The following is a 16,858-nucleotide window of genomic DNA, read 5'->3' as shown; positions in this document are numbered from 1 at the left end:
AATTAGAACAGATATGTACCTATAAGTGTTGGAAGCAGCAAAACTAGCTAAAGGTATGCTGGTAATCCTGCCTGCAGGAACAAAGGGGATGTTGGTCCTGTGTATCCTCTGCTGATCTTCTGTGCTATTCCATAACATTCTGCTTATTTCACAATAAGTTAATGAGCCTACTGTGTTGCAACTCTACCCCAGAGCTACTTAATTCATTGTGCTGGCAAGTGTACTGTTTGCTGGGATGATAAATACCAGCAGACCTCCCAGGTTACCAGGGTTTGTGACATGACCTGTGATTGTAGTCTGGGCAGAGTCTGGGACTATCATGAGTGATCCCTGCCAGACTCTGTCTTGTGACCAAGGCACCTCAAGGCCATTTAAATAAAGGCCTTGGTCCCTTTAGGTCCCTCCAGCTAGTCACTTGTTGATCCCTCTTTTTCCCTACCAGAAGCTATTCCCCATGATGATCCTATAGCATCTCTGCTACTAACAGTGAGAGAATGGTTAATAGAGTGATTTCCCTTGGAAAAGGAAAAGGTCTCAGAAGGTGCAAGTATTTATGTTGGCTGTTTAACTTTGACAAATATCATATTTGGATTTGACTCTTCTAGGCTGAGTCATTCAGTTCACTCTTCCTCCTTTCCCAAGGGTTGGGTAGCCTGGGAAGTGAGTCCTATCACAGTCATGCCCCACGCCACCAGTAACAGAATTTTGCTCTGGACATCAGCATCTGAGATCTAGGAGAACAGAAGATTTCACTGTAGGATGCTCTATGCAGAGTGCCATTGTTCTGCCAGTGCAAGAGAGCTTTTCATCCTCCCTGACCCGACAAGTCAAGATTCAGGAAGTGAAGCAGAATGGGTAGTGGAAATTAACATGGTAGTCCATAACACAACCTGTTCTCAGCTAGAAAACAAACCAAACAAATCACAGAACCCACCAAAAAAAATCCAAAGCTAGCATAAAAATGAGGCATAAATAGCTTTCTAATGGTAGGTTTGTTATAAAAATTCCTCATCACTAACAAAATCATAGAAAAAAGCCTTCTTTTTGTGTGCAGAAAGGAGATATACCTTGAGCTACAAAGCACTTGGGATGTGAAGGAGGTCTTAATGGGTGACTTGCTTTGATTAAGTCAGCCTGTGAACTTTGAGCACTTATTTCTTAGGCAATCTTCAAAGACTACATTCCCTCCAGATGCCTCAGAGTCAAGCCTTTACAAAAAATGTACTTGTCTTTGTATTGAAGAGTTGTTTGTACTACAGTAATTCTTTCTTTCTCAGCTTACTGAAACCATCATTACTGCCTGTGATCAGTTGGTACCACCATTCATTTTCCATTTTTGGGTTCTGCATGATTTCATCTGGCTTTCAGAGCTATGCTCATCTCTGCACACAAATAGGCTCTCAGTTATTCTCTATCTGAAGGAAGTAATTACTTTGCTCACAGCTCACAGCCCCTCAGACATCACTAATGCTTAAGGACATTTCAAAAGCATGGGCCAAGATAAACTCTATTCCCTATCACACAGTCACCCTGACACAGTAAGTTTTTTGACATTTTTGTTGCAAAGCCTCCGTACCGTGGTCTGTGTCCAGCACTGACACAGCTGTAGTGTCAAAGTGCAAATGCCTGACATTCTTCAGTGCACTTATCCTCATGAGGAATACATTTCCGATGCAGCAAAGTCCCTTCTCCCTGCTTGTAGATGGGAAGTGAGGTCTCCAGAGGGTGAGATTTAAATAGTTTCATCCCCGTACACATTTGTCTATCCCTCTTGCCTGCAGAGAGACCCTTAATAATTGCAGGAACTAGAACATCTAAACATGAGTTAGAACCCATCCTGAATTTTTTACTGAAAGCTGCAGAGGAAGTAGTTTATGATTCAGGGAACTGGGCATGAGTGTTTTGCAGTCCAAATTATTACTGAAGGTGTTGGTTAATATTTCCACCTTCTCATACTTTGTTTCAAAAGGCAGCTGATATATTCTGTACTCAGAAGAAAGGTTTCATTTCCCTTGCATCTATTGGTAAAAGACAAAGAAGGTACATCTGATTCCAAAAAGAAGTTAGAAAGACAATCAGTCCATTGCTTGAGAAATGACCAAAAATAATAACTGTGATTTTGTTGGGTTGTTTCCTCTTATGATTGGTTGGGCTCCAGGCAGAGAATATGCACTTGGCAGTGAGAGACAGCTTCTATCCCACTGCACTGTCATTATAAGTCAATGACTAACTGGAAATGCATAAATACATATACAGACAAGATTGGTAAAGACAAGATGACCCTAAAGAAGCAGCTGAGGACTGTAGGTTAAAGTCACAAGCAACCTCTAGCACACCTTGAAAACTGATCACTGAACATTTATAATATTTGCATTCAAATTGAACCACACTGTAACCTGAAACTAGGCCATAAAACAATTTTGGCTACAGCAGTAATTTTCAAGATTAAACCACTTAGCCATTTTGTGCCCTTTAGAGGTAGATTTTAAGAGCAGAAGAAAGGCAGACATTTCTGGGCTCCAGCATGAGAGTTTGCACAGGAACACCAACCTCATGGTGCAGTTTTGAACACTATTAAAAGGACTGGGGAAATTTGCAAGGTAGCAATAGCGTCAGTTTCATGACTGTACCACAGTCATTTTCTATATTAAATGCTGTTAATAAAAAATACAGCAGCACAGCAACACTTCTCCTTTACAGGTGCCCATGCTAAATATGGCTTCTCAAGTGAACAGTAAAGTTCAGAGCACAAATACAAATATCTTTAATTTAATAAATTCTGTAAAAAAACCTGTAAGTTCTCAGCTGGAAGGACAGAGAGTTGTATGAGAAAGAAAGCACTTGAGTGGCTGTTGAACGGGGACTGTTGTATTAGGGATTTTGTTGGATTGCACGTACACGACGTGTCTTTAAAATTGGTTAAAAGAATACAGAGAATGTTTAGCTCATTTTAACACATGAATAAAAACAGCTTTTGACAGAAAATAAAAATTACAAACAAACAAACAAAACCAAAACAAAAAATATCCCCAACTCCAAAACACACTCCAGAGAAGTTAAAAGTTCTTTTCAGATAAAGCTTAGAAGTCATACATATGTCAACTGCAGGGAAAAATATTAGGATGAACCTGTGAATTAAAGCTTCTATAGTTTTGAGTGCCCAGTCTTGTAAGTCAGTGAAATTAATTTTCAGAAATCAACTACTGGATTAATACAGTAATAATATTATAACTTTCTGATTAATTACCTTCAAATGCTGAATAAAATGAGTATGGTAAGAAATTGGTTGCAACCATTTGCTAGAGAGATTCTTTTTGAAACTGATTCTTCAAACAAATTTCAAGAGGTCCAGTTTCATGTGTTTGTTTGTTTTTTTTTTCAGAGGAAGGGTGGTGGGAATATCAGCCTTGCTAGTGAAAGAAAAATGAACAAACAAATCCCTCTTATTTGTATTCCTTGGCAGTAAAAGCCATGGCAAGAGGCTTATTCCTCTGCTATTCTTTTCACTGATGCCATTCTAGTCTCAACCTGTCCACGCATTCCCCTCCTGTTTCTTATTCAGAATATGCATAGTCTGGCTAGCCTACAACTTAATTATCAATTGTCACGGTTCATTTCTTTTCTTGGTGCTCTTATCCATCCACATTTCTTCCCCTTTGAAAACCATAACATCTAGATTTCCCTTTTTTATTTTTTCATAGTTCCCATAACCTGGAACTCTCCCACATTCATGCAGCCTCATAATTCCCTGGAATCTCTATATCCATCTTTTTCTTGGTATTCCTAGTTTCAGTTTTACAGTAAGTCTGCTTCCCCACAAGAAAAACACAGCAACTTCCCTTAGGGATAACAGGCAGTGAACCTTTTTTGTTAGTCTCACATACAAATCTAGATCTATGTTTCAGAACCTAGAAGTCAGCACAAAAGTAGGCAATGAAAAATCATGCATGTGAGATTTGAAATGCACTTTCAAATGTCCACATTCAGTGACTTATTTCCCCTTTTAGTGATGCTTCTGATGATACTTCAGTGGAAGTCAGATGCTACAAGAGCATATACAGACAATTCTAATCATTTCCACAAGATTAATATGCTGTAAGGCAAATACTCCCCTACCTTAACCTGAGCTAAAGCAAGTTTTATCCTGGGGAATTTTCATAGCCTCTGTCAATACTGTTAAGGGGAGATGGGTAAGCAACACCCTGTAACAATGATGTTAATAGCAGGGACTCAATCTGAAATGAAGAGATGAACAGTTGTTTTTGATGCTGTCCTTTGGGATCATCATGTGCACTCTTTAGATCAAGTTGAACAAGCTCACTACGTTTGCTATTAACAACAATAGCCGATGAACAATATTACTGCCCCTATATTGTTTCCTTATTTCAGAACTTCATTTCCTCCCTATATTACTGTTTCTGTTTGGTTGGGTATTCAAATTTGGCATGTTTTCCTTTAACCACATCCATAGTAGAGGTTCAGTGTAATGTAAATGATGATTAAGTGAGCCAGGGAAACTCGTTTAGGTGCAATACAAAGCATCACCATACAAAGCCTTGAAGTATTGCAAAAGGATTACTTAACCCTTTCATTAGAAAGACATCTGTCTTCCTTTGAATTAATTCATCTTAACTTAGTAGGTATTATGCAGGTACTTCAAAACACCTTTGTGATTTTCATGTATATTTGGTTTCCAGCCTGAAAGATAAGATCCAAATCCCACCAGTCAGAAAACCTTTATACTGATTTCAGTGGGCTTGGATAGAGCTACAAACCCGCACAGCCAGGAAAGCAGTTACAAATGCAGGGGAAAGTACTACAATGACAAATACAGCTCAGACTAGCACTACATGTTGCAGCTGCTCAGATCTTCTCTGAGAAGTGTAGAATCTGTGCAGTAAGAGTTTCTAAAAGCATAAAGAAATAATTCAGCAAGCATGGAAGGTGTTGAACTCAACTCCAGGTCTTGTCATGGAAGGTAAAGATGGACTGGAAGCTTATGGCTGGCTAGGCAGTATGAATCATAAACTGGCTGTGCTCATTCACACTTACAAGAAGCCAATACGAGCTTAAGGAATGTCAGTTCCTTCTGAAAGCTTAAAAAATCTGCGCTTTAAGATTCTCTCTCAGAAACCTGAGAAATAAGGCATAAAAGAGTAAGAAGTACCTGTACCAGTCAAAGTGATTTGAACAAACATAACTTTAATAAGAGTATAAAGAAACACAATAAAACAATAAACTAGTCAGAGATAAAAAATTAATCTACAAAGTAAGTTATGTCAATATTACTGACCTTCTCACATGTCCATGGCAGCAGTCCAAACATAGACTAACATCCTTATCCAAGCTAAGAAGTATCTGAAATAGTCTCTGCAATATGTGGAACTGCAGGGCATGCATTGCCGGGTAAAAGGCACTTTTGTTATTTGTGTTGCTACTCTTCAACTCTACCACCACTCCTGCTGCCTTCCTACCCACATCTGTCATCATTGCCAGAGAACTTTTCCAGCTGCTGTTGGTCTTCAGCCTGTGAGCTCTTTTGGGCCTTCTGGGAGACTACTTCAGCACTTTGCTTGTGCAAGAAATATGAATTTTCCCTTCAAAAATGGACAGTATTGGCCATGATTTTTACTTGTCTCAAGATCTTCCACCTTCCCCTTTCTGGCTGCAGCCACTGTCAGAGCAACATTTGTCTATAGGAATATTTGTCAAAGATTTAATTTCTGGAAGTTTCCAGACATGGCTTGCAGTCTTTCAATCACTTCAACTTCGTAATTTTTTTTTTCCTCTAATAGAAGTATTCTAAGTTATTACACATCTTGCATGTAAATGATGTCTGGTTCAGCTGTTCATTTTCCCTCTTTCTCAACAGGTGCCAAGAGATGACTCTTCTTTCAGACAAGTCCCTGCCCACACTGAGTGCTTTGGTAGCTATAAAGTATTTATACTTCCATTTACTTTGAACTGAAGAACATCTCCAGTGAGGAGAACAGTGAGCTGAAATTTCCTTTCAACAGTGCATTTTTTTTCTAGTAAATTTTAGATAAGTATTTCTGAGGTGATTTTCTGGGTAAGAGAATACAAGGTAATAGTGTGATTTGAACCCCATTCTGCTAAACACATACACCATCTACTTTCAATTACTTTGCTTGATACCCAACACATAAATTCAGGAGTCTAAATTCTCTATACCAGCCAGTGGAGGAATCTAGGCACTTTTGAATGGAGATTCTTAGCATGTAAATTAGATAGGAGCATAGACTGTGTCTTTTCAGGAAAAACACGTGGTAGATGATGTTTTCTTTATGGGCCAGCCCTAAAGAAATCAGCATTGTTCTTCCAGCCTCTGGCTTGTTGCTGCACTCAACACTGTGCTGGAGCCCAGCCAGGTCCAGGTGTTCACATGGGTTTGCATTGAACCCAACAAGCTCCTGGGACTCAGAGATTTGTGGGATGGGGTGTATTTGTATATTTGTACTCCCCAGCAGCCCTGGTGTCTTCACAGTGAGACCAGGAGGCACCTGACCTGGATGGGCTTGCTGGAAACCAGGTTGCATCTGCCAGAGTGGTTTTTTCTGTGTGTTTTGCTGAAGAACAGTGGCAACACTGGTCCCTGAGGTAAAGTGGTGTGAGAAACAGTAGAATTGTGCTTGTGCCAAACCTTAACAGTCCTTCCATAACTTGCATAAATAATCTGCAATCCAGATAACTGATATTTGACTGTTGTAAGAAATACGGGTTCTAGAAGTTTTCAGGATACTAGACAAAAAACAAACCATGAGTGTAGACAGAGTATTAATTTAAAAAAAACTACTTTTGTAAAAACAGAAGCAAAAACCAGAAAAACCCCCTTAAAATACTACCATTATCAAAGATGAAAAATTAAAAGGATTAATGAATCTTCAAATAAAAGAGGGTATGAAACAAAGTTCTGGCAGACCTGTTCTGTGTAAAAACATTTTCTTTCTAATCAAGCATTTAGAATCTTTTACAAACAAGTGCATTTTTAATGGAAGTGAAAAGTACCACAGCCTAGATGCTGCCATGATTCCTCCAATGAAAATGAAAATATTTTGATTCTTCACATTAGTTTAATGCAGAAAAAAAAAAACTTAAATAAAGTATGTTTGTTGACCTCTGCTTGTATAGTAATTATATAGACATTAATCACAGTAGCTTCCTTAAGTTTTCTGAATGTCTTTTGGTGTTATACATGAGTAGACTGACATATTGATATTTGTAGCGCACATACATAAACAATTCAACTTGACTGGCACACCCGGTCCCTTGGAAGGAATTACACTACTATTTTCCCATGAAACTTGTGTATATATGAAGGAAAGAACTACAGGCATTTTTTCAAGGGATGAGGTTAACAATAGGAATTTAAACAGATAGCTATAAACATAGTAAAGGGAGGATTAGTACAGACTGTGGTGCACATTGATTCCAGACTGCAGATTTGTGGATTTTCATTTTATACTAGGTAAACAACCACAGTGGACCACTAATGATATGCTGCCTCCTTTCTGGGTCCCCAGCCCAAGACGGCCACAGTCTGCATTTCGCAGATGCTGACAAGTCAGTGCAGCTGAAGACAGCAGATGCCATGAGTGACTGGTGGTCATCAGACAAGTTCCAGGCATCTCCAGTGAAGAACACAGGTAATGAAACAGTTTAGAGGCTGCTTCTGTAAATTTAGGACATACACTTATGGAGTTTACAAAATACTATATCTGGGAGATGAGATGACTAACTCATTTGTGTTTGTAGGGTGCTCTGATCCTATGGTAACAAGCAGAAAAGAAAATAACTATTTTAAGTGTTGACATAAGGTACAGCTTATATACAATAGGCAAGATAAAGTCATGCTATGACTGAGAGGAACCAAAACATATATTATATGACATTGTGTTACCTATTCAGCACTTTGCATTTGCAACACAGAAGTACTTTCTCTGGGGGACTAAGGAGGAGGTCCAAGTGGCTTCCTCTGAGCATCTAAGTGACTTTTTCAGCTGAATAACACTACTTGTGTTTTGCCAAACCACATTCTGTATCACTATAATACACTGGATGACATAAAGGCTAAACAGACTTAATTTTGGCATTTCTACTCTTTCTCAACTTTCACAATTCAGTGTAAGTAGACAGTATTACATAGACAACAGAGCTACACCCTTACATGTAGTCTCTTATCTAAAATGCTGCACAGTTAACACTGCCTAATTAATGTACCTTTACATCATATAACCATTTCAATTAATTTTTAATTATATTACTATCTAATCAATAAACAGTGTGTAATATAATATGTAATATTAATATATATAACATTTAATGTTATTTTAGTTTTTATAAAACATATTGATATAATTTATAGGTATAACTCAATATAAAACACTATTTTGTATGTTGCTCTTTCCTCAAAAACCACTTTCCCACTGGAATACACACTTCACAGCACTGGAGACATGTATGTTCAATTAACTTTACTGTTCTGCTTACACCAATGATTATTTGAGGGCATTAAAGGGATCTTAATTTAAAGACAGAAAAAGCATCCAGAGAACTATTAGGAATAATAGCTAAAAGGACTTGTGACAAAAGGACTTGTCCTCTGAGATTCAAAAGTTGAACAGAATTGGATGCAACCAGCTAGAGAAAAGTAATGGTGTTACAGAGACCAAAAAACACATAGTCTGAGTCTATCAGACTATCCCTAGTCCCTTCAGATGTAAAGTTGATGTACTAAAATCAGTTCATCTTGTCTACATGACTGTACTGCTTCAGTAGGAGTATACTGCACCGAGATGGGGGACAAAGTAGGTTTTTATTCTAAACAACTAGATCCTGAAATAGAGTGTGATTTACCACTGAAAGATTCTTTGGAAAATGTTCCCCATACACACATTCACAGCTTGTGCAAGCCTATTTACCGCTATTTGACCTAGAATAATGTTAGCCTTCCCAGGACTCAGAGACTGCCTGTCCAGGCCTTTCCTTGCTCTCTCTAACCTCCTCTTTGAACACAATCTGCATAACTCACTGTCTCATGCAAGATTCAATGAACAAGGCTTTGAAAATAAAGTCTAGTCAAATTAATAGTTTTTAACATATCTATATAAATATGTCAGTTTCATACTATGAACCAGTACTTCCCATTTATACCTAAACCTCAGATATTGCCCAAATTTTGCAATCCTTATGATGAAGCTGAATTCTGGTCTTGTAATGCCCAGATGAGCTTGTATATGATTATTCAGTAACAATGTGCCTATAACCACACAAAATATTAGTCCCTGCTGAAACCAGAAGAGGGACTTTTAATATAGCTAAATTTTTTTTTTTAAGTACTTCTGTTTCAAAGACCATATTTAAAACTTTTTCCCAATTTTCCAAGGCTCAGAAGAAAAGTTAGTCTATGTATGCCAATTACACTGCTGTTATAATAATTAAAGTAACATTATTGATCATGTTGTATGACAAAAAATATTAATTGTTTTTTTTATTTTTCCCTAGCATGTGTAACAGAAAGGACTTGTTTTTCTTTTCCAGAAATTATTTTGAGACAACTTCAGAGTCAACATACTGGCGTATAAGTGGCACCTAACTGCACCCTTGAGATGACTGGGATTTTTGACATATGAGCATATTCTTTCTTGCAAGAGTTTGTTTGAGTGGTACTTGTATTGGTGTAATAAAAGAAGTGCAAGACCAACCAAGGCATGAGTATTTATCCACTACTGCTTCTCCATTCAATTGCAGCCATAATTATTGTCATAACAATTCTCAAGCCACTGGAACAATTGCAGCACCAATTAAAAGAGGAATCCAAAAGGGTTCTTGCAGCTCACAGAGATGATTGCCATATTCTGTTATTTAAACACACATTTGTCAATCCTTTGAACGTAACACCTGCTACATGGCAAAACACTCGAATTCTGACAAATTAATATTTTTACGCACTGTTTGAAAAAGGGCATTTACAGGCTGATAGCAGGACAAAAGATTTTGTGTACTGCTAATCAAGGGTATCACTAGGATTTTATGAATAAATTAGAATGCACACCTTGTCATCTCCCTTCCTATCATTTTGCGAATATTGCAGAAAAGCCTTCTTGTCCAGGAGCTCAAATGTCCACAAGCAATGAAACAAGCCATTGAGAAGCAGATGAGGGCTCCTATCACTGTCTTGTCTGCATAACCTACATTGTGCATAGCGTTGCTTTGGGCAGTAAATATTTGGTGTAAGAAATGCTACAGACATCAGCAAAGTACTTTTTTTTCATACTTAAGTATTTATAAGCAAAGATGATTTGCATACAATGTTTAAAGACAGAATTTTTCATAAGGTGTGGTGTGGTGACTTGGTGACTTTTTTGGAGATATGTATGTTTTCATTCTCTTGCCTCATGTGCCATGCTCAGTGCTGTGCAATGCATGTAAGGGCCTGACTCTTCACAGGAGTAACAGGGGAGCTGAGCTGCCCAAAGGACAATTACTGCTGCCAGAGAGAGTAAGCAAAAGGTATTGCTTTCATCCTAGCTGGAAATTTCTCAGTAGAGAAAATTTAAAAGTCAAACTGTGGTTAGCACCATGATAGTCCTCACTAGAAACAAATGCTAGCAATAAGTCAGAATACAGCCTAGGGCTTAGTTTCCTGCCTAAGGCATTCATACCAGCAGACTCCCCCAGTTCACAGGCACTTTTTTGGCTGTCAGTGAAGAAATGAAGATGCCAGGTTTGGGTGAAAGAGTTCTGCCTCCAAGGAGGCAGAGGCTTCAATGAAGCATTAAACAATCCATCACTGCTATGAAACCCTAACATAGATCATGTTTTTTAAGTACTTAAGGTATTATCTGGACATGTTTTGGAGCTATCTTATACTCTCACACAGCACAAAGGTCTTCAGATTGTATACTTGATATTTCCAAAAATTTTTAAAATTATTGCTTGTGTTTCTATAATGGGCATGCTCATATTTTTATGTGTTAGAATAAGTTTAAGGAAACTTTCAAAGTTATTTTAAGTGGCATGATTTTCTCTTACTGTATATATTGCTTGAAATAGTCATGTTATTTTGTGCCATGGATTGGATACAGCGAAGAAACATTCTCGATCCTCTTATATATATTTTTTGTGTGTGTGACCCTTCTCAGCTCTGCAGCCACACTGGAGCCAGTTACTTCAATTTTCTGAGAATAAAAGATTAAATTTTGAATACTCATAGTCTTAGGAAGAAGGGGAGGTCATCAGGAGGATGACAAATGTTGCTTATTATGAGAACAGGTAACATTTAACCGGATGACAGCACAAATACAAATGAACAATTGTGCACAAATACAAATGAACTAAGCCATAGTTCTGAGTGAAAGCTTCAGTTGCAGCTGGAGACACTTTTGAATTAGATGAAGTAAGCAAGAAAATTTGAAGATTAGGCGTGGGTTAGAATAACATTATTTCCTGAATATTCAGGCAAAATTGAAATATTTCCTCTAAAATTAGAAAATGGTAACATATTTAAATTAGGTTGACTAATACTTGTTATTTTTATGCAAAGCAAACCAAAAAGGTACTGTAGGTACCTTTGTCTAGTCTAAAAATTAACCAAAAAATGAAATTTGCAATTAAACCCCTTTAATTGATGCTTTCTTTGTGATATCCTGCCACAGTTGCATTGCTTTCTTTATCATTGTCAGTAGTTAGAAATGTTCGTGTCCAGAAATGACATGGACATCTATTGTTCTCTTCAGTCTGTTCCATTCTTTTCTCTGATCCTCCTATTACATTGTTTCTGGATTACGTCTTAGCTACTGATTAATTGCAAATAGAGTCAGAGACTTTGAGATCCTTGGGGTCCATCTCATCAGGGTCCTTTCTCAGTCATTTTGTTCTTAGCAATACAATAAATGCCTAGTTTATATTTGCAGAAGATAAAACTCCATAGGCACCAATAGCTACATAGTGCTGAAAAAATCAACAGCATGAATTTGTTCTGGCATTGCAGAGAGAGAGAGAGAGAGAGAGAGAGAGAGAAAGAGAAAATGGCATCAGATGCTGAAATACCACAGATAAGATTTAGGCAGAAAAATGGCTTAATAATCAGTCAATATTTTTTCCTCACAGAAAGCTGACATATAATGTTTCTCTACTATCTCTACTATCTTCCTATTCCAAAATGGAAGCAAATGTTCAATTTCAGTTTAGACTGAAGAATTTGCTCTTTGCTAAATTTTCTGCTCCCCAGTTGTCTTGTCTCATTTCATTGCATACATTCATTTTAAAATTATATCTCAATTTTAATATTTACCAAGTAAAATAGGATTAAACAGCTTAACAAAGCACTTAAGAGAAGTCTAAAAACTGTGGCTTTTCCATTTGACTGGTACTTCTGTTTCAGAAGTAGTGACTTCTAAGACAAAAATAGCAGAGGATATTGAGTAAAAAAAAAAATTAATATGGCAAATAGGAAACTCCTGATTTTTACAGTTGCTTATGTGACTTTAGATCAATCACTGCTCACTCTGCACCCCTTCCTCTGCTTATTACACAAGATGTGTAGGGCAGGGACCACTCTCTGCCCCATGGTTTTATGCTTGCATTGCTTCTCTCTGCATCAATGCCACATCGGATGCAGGAGGTTACTGATGATTGACCTTACAGTTTGGGATGTCTAAGGTTTCTGAGCCCAAGCACCCCAAAGCAGTCAGAACCAAGGACTTACTGGATATCTGTTTTTCTAACTTGCTAAGATAACAGAAGAAGCCCATACAAGGACATCCAAGGCATTAGCTATTTTAGTTATGAGATAAAATATTGTCATCACTTAGTGAAAAATGCCATATAAGCTTCCTGAACACTACAAGTTTATTTCTAATAGTCTTGCATTCTGTTGGCTTGTAGTTAAAATAAACTGGGATTTACAATTTTGATGTAAATTATTTTGCTCTGGAAAAATTAACTTATTATTTCTGTTTTGAGGCAATAACCAAATTGTCATAGGTGTTTGAGCTCTTATTCTAGCCACTAAATACCTGATTATTGATTCACAAAGTAACCTGAATATCATAATGTTATACAACTACCTTGTTCAAGTAGTTAGTAAGCTCTGGGAAAATACTCAGTATCCCTTCCAAACCTCAGCTAAAGAAAGCTATGTGGTAATTTAAGGATTCATAGCTGAGTCGTTCTGATTCTGGCATACTCAAAGCATATTCCATTTGCTAAGATTCGTGACAAAATTTTCAGGCCATGTGCCTAGAGCCCTGGGAAATGCAGGGTTTTCAGGAATTCCATTAGGAGATGTACATATGCAGTGCTGGGTCTACGAAGTTGCAGATTTGTTTTTACCAGTTTAGCCTCACTGTAGAAAAGAGTATAAATAAGGTCAACATACACCACTGAGGTCAGAAATAACTGGAGTAGAGCTTATGGAGTTTTCAAAGGATTTTGTGATTACAAAACTATGACAGTGTTCCTCCATAATTTTTAGTATACTTGTGTAATGTGTAAAATTACACAAGTATACTAAAAGTGAACTCCCAAGGAGTTCACTTTTGTTTTTAAGACAAATGTCTTACAAAAATAATTGATAATTTAATGGGAGAAACCATAAATAGAGCTACAATTAGAGCTCTGGTAGAATGTAGCTCTTCAGGAATTAGTAATCCCAAATATTTCAGACTTTTTACTCTTGTAATAATAAACAATACTGTGGTAAAGTGACTTAAACTACATGCCACCAAAACCAGTTTCAATTTCTGCAGAGAGCATCAGTCGTTTGTAACTATAGATAAATATTTCTAATGTTTTAACAGTAAATTAATCAAATATAGGTTTGAAGTATTAATTAAAATGAGATAGTTTCAATAAAAATTTTTGATTAGAAAAAGAAAGAAAGAAATGAAATTAAAGACATAAAAAATGAAAGAAATTTTGAAATTACTTCAAATCAAATATATAATTTTAACATGCCTAAACCAAGCTTTTTTTTTTTTTTTCTTTTTTTTTTTTTTAATTTGAATTGATGCATGCTCATGAGCTGATTCTCATTTCTTAAAAAGAAGAAAACTGCCCCAGGATATTTTATAAAAAGGGCATAGTACAGAGGAGAGAAAACAAAATTATTAAGTTTGTGAATACAGATTTTGAAACATTGGTGTTGATTCAAAATTAAATGTTTGTGCTTTCTTTTATTTTCTAAGAAATCAGAAAATCTTTTCTAATTCTACCCAGGTAAAGGCTCCATTCTTCCATTCTACATCTCAAAAATTTCTGTCTTACATGGAAAGAAACACTAACAGATTATATAAGTCAAAATGTAAGTGTCAAACAAATCCATTGTCAAGATGGGAAACTTTAGGTCTGAAAAGACTTTAAAAACACACTTGAAATATTAGACTGAACAGACACATTGCAAGACCTTTGTGAAGCCCAGGCAATCTGGCTTTCAGTGTGCAGGGAAACTACGTTTTCTGTATACTTCAGGTGAACTCTAAATATTCTACCAATGTTTAAAAATGTCTGGATATGCAGCAGAGGAATCAGGGATTTTGCACAGAGCCAAGAAAACCATAGCATTCCCGAACATATCTCATGTTTCAACAGCAACCAATCCTGGAAGAACTGGATTTACCTTATGGCAAGTGTGTCACATCTATGAAGCCCCACCATGGACCTTAGCACAGGCCATGAGATCCCCAGTGGGTTACTACATTAGCTCAAGATTAGTTAAGTCTTGGAACTAACACTGACAGGGTCTCCAGAAACTGATTTAGAGAAAAGAATTTTAAGATTATGTGATTAACAGGTAAATTACTAAATTTATTGCCTCAAATGCAACATCATCACACCATCTATTTAACCACTGTTGTCTCAGTGTAAACTGGAATGCAGTTATGAGATAACTAAGAGATTGCTTGTGCTGCCTACCCAGCAGAAAATTGTTTTTTCAAATGGTATACATTCACTTAGTTTTCTTCTCAAAGTTATGCACACATCACATTTATATTTTCATTTTTTGCTGCTGATCCTACAATAAACTGTTATGCAGAAACACAAAACTGAAATTAATTTTCCAAAAGAAAACTTTCAGTGAAATAACAGGAAAAAAGTAATTGTAAAAATTAAATTTCAAATTTCGAGGTATGTCACAGAATTGTCATGAGACAAATTAAGTTTAAAGGCCTGCTATTTCAGTTTCTTGTTTTGCTCTGAAAACTGAAAGAATGTTTTGATCTGCAGAGAACCATTGCATCTTGTAAATTTGTTAAAACTTCCTCTCCCAACCACATTTTCTCTTCTCACAGTGCTCAATGCAGATGAGAAGGAAAAAAGCATGTTTTTCCTGAAGAGAGAGACAGATACCGGCAGTCACAACCTGTGCGCTAACCTGAGTCCAGTCAGCAGCTCATACTGGACACCGTGGTTTATCTGGATAAACTGCAGGGACAGAGCCCCTCCTGTCTCACCAGACAAGCCCTGGAGACAAGGTGGAACTTTCTGACAGGTCCATTGCTTTAGAGATGCTGGTTTCAGATTTCCCATGCTTCCTCCTGCAGCATCCAGTGATGAGCACCTGGATTAGGTGGAGGTTTCGTCACCTGAGGCCCTGTAGAAATCCCCATGCTCCTACCTGGACTGGGCAGCGCCGTGCCAGGCCGACGGCGTGTGTCCTGCGTGTCCGTCCCGCGCCCACTCCGGCCTGGCGGTTGGGAGCCGGCTGCCGTTCAGGGCCTGCACAGCAACGCTGCAGTGCTGCTGGGCCTAAAATAAAAAGTGTTCAAAGGGGTAAAGTATGGGCTTGTGGTGTGTTTACATGAGTTCAAGGGTTCCTGGCCAAAGCTGGTTTGCACCTGCCTGGCCAGAGCAGGAGTGAGAGAGATATGCCCTATCTGCATCTGCCTATGTCAACATGTCCCCTGCATGGCCTTGGAGCAGGGATTGTTTACACAGTGTTACACGAAGCAATTATTTCATCTAAGAGGCCCTTTCTTTGCTTGCTTCTATTTTTTATGAGGACTTAGAAAAATAAATTATTTCTCTCACAGGATTTATGAACTTCAGCATCTTTGGAATCAGTGCTTGAATACTCTCTGAATAACAGCAGGATTTTAACTCTCCCAAGCAGAGGTGTTGTCTGTGGTGCTTTGTTGCTTTGTAACAAAATGTGTCTTTTTCAGAAGCTAAACTCTTCTGATGAACCTTAAATGCTGGCCAACTGATTGGAAAAGTAATTTTGAAGTAAATGGTGCGCACGTATATTAAACATTTGTTCTGACAAGGGAAGCCTCATTCTTTGATCGAAGTGCAATCATTTTATACCTGTGCTCCATCACAAAAAATTGATATTTTGAGAGTACCAAGACTGTGTATCTCCCTAATGCTTGCACCAGAAAAGAAAAAGAAAAGCTGAATTGATCTTCTGCAAGTGCAAACTACATCAGGCATGAAAATTTCTAGAAGGTGCTTCCTTGAGTTCTGACTATGCAGGGACCAGAGGTGCAAGGTAATGCAAACCTCCATGAAGCTACATCCGTGAATGGCATAGGAGAATTTGGTCCTGATCCAAGTTGTTGTCAGAACAGTGTTAATTCACATTCAGTTTTTTGTCTTTTGGGTAGTAACAAATGGCCTGTACCAGGAATGGTGTGTCCAGCAGGAGCAGGGAGGTCACCCTTCCCCTGTACTCAGCACTGGTGAGGCCACACCTCGAGTGCTGTGTCCAGTTCTGGCCCCTCAGTTTGGGAAGGACGTTGAGACGCTTGAGCATGTCCAGAGGAGGGCAACGGGGCTGGTGAGGGGCTTGGAACACAAGCCCTGAGAGGAACAGCCGAGGGAGCTGGGGGTGTTTAGC

General features: G+C 37.9%; 1 protein-coding gene across 1 annotated transcript in view; it reads right to left on the bottom strand.

Moving 5' to 3' along the window:
• GHR (growth hormone receptor) overlaps window positions 1-15,788 on the bottom strand; it is a 151,466-nt gene extending 135,678 nt beyond the window's left edge. Inside the window, exon 1 of the mRNA XM_068176157.1 lies at window positions 15,638-15,788. The gene's annotated coding sequence lies outside the window, so the exon portion shown is untranslated. The remainder of the gene's footprint in view (window positions 1-15,637) is intronic.
• Window positions 15,789-16,858: the final 1,070 nt, after the last annotated feature.

Source organism: Anomalospiza imberbis, chromosome Z, assembly GCF_031753505.1.
Source record: "Anomalospiza imberbis isolate Cuckoo-Finch-1a 21T00152 chromosome Z, ASM3175350v1, whole genome shotgun sequence".
In the NCBI taxonomy this organism is placed as follows: Eukaryota; Metazoa; Chordata; class Aves; order Passeriformes; family Viduidae; genus Anomalospiza; species Anomalospiza imberbis.
The sequence above is the reverse complement of the archived record's forward strand: the minus strand, read 5'-3'. Positions and strand labels throughout refer to the sequence as shown.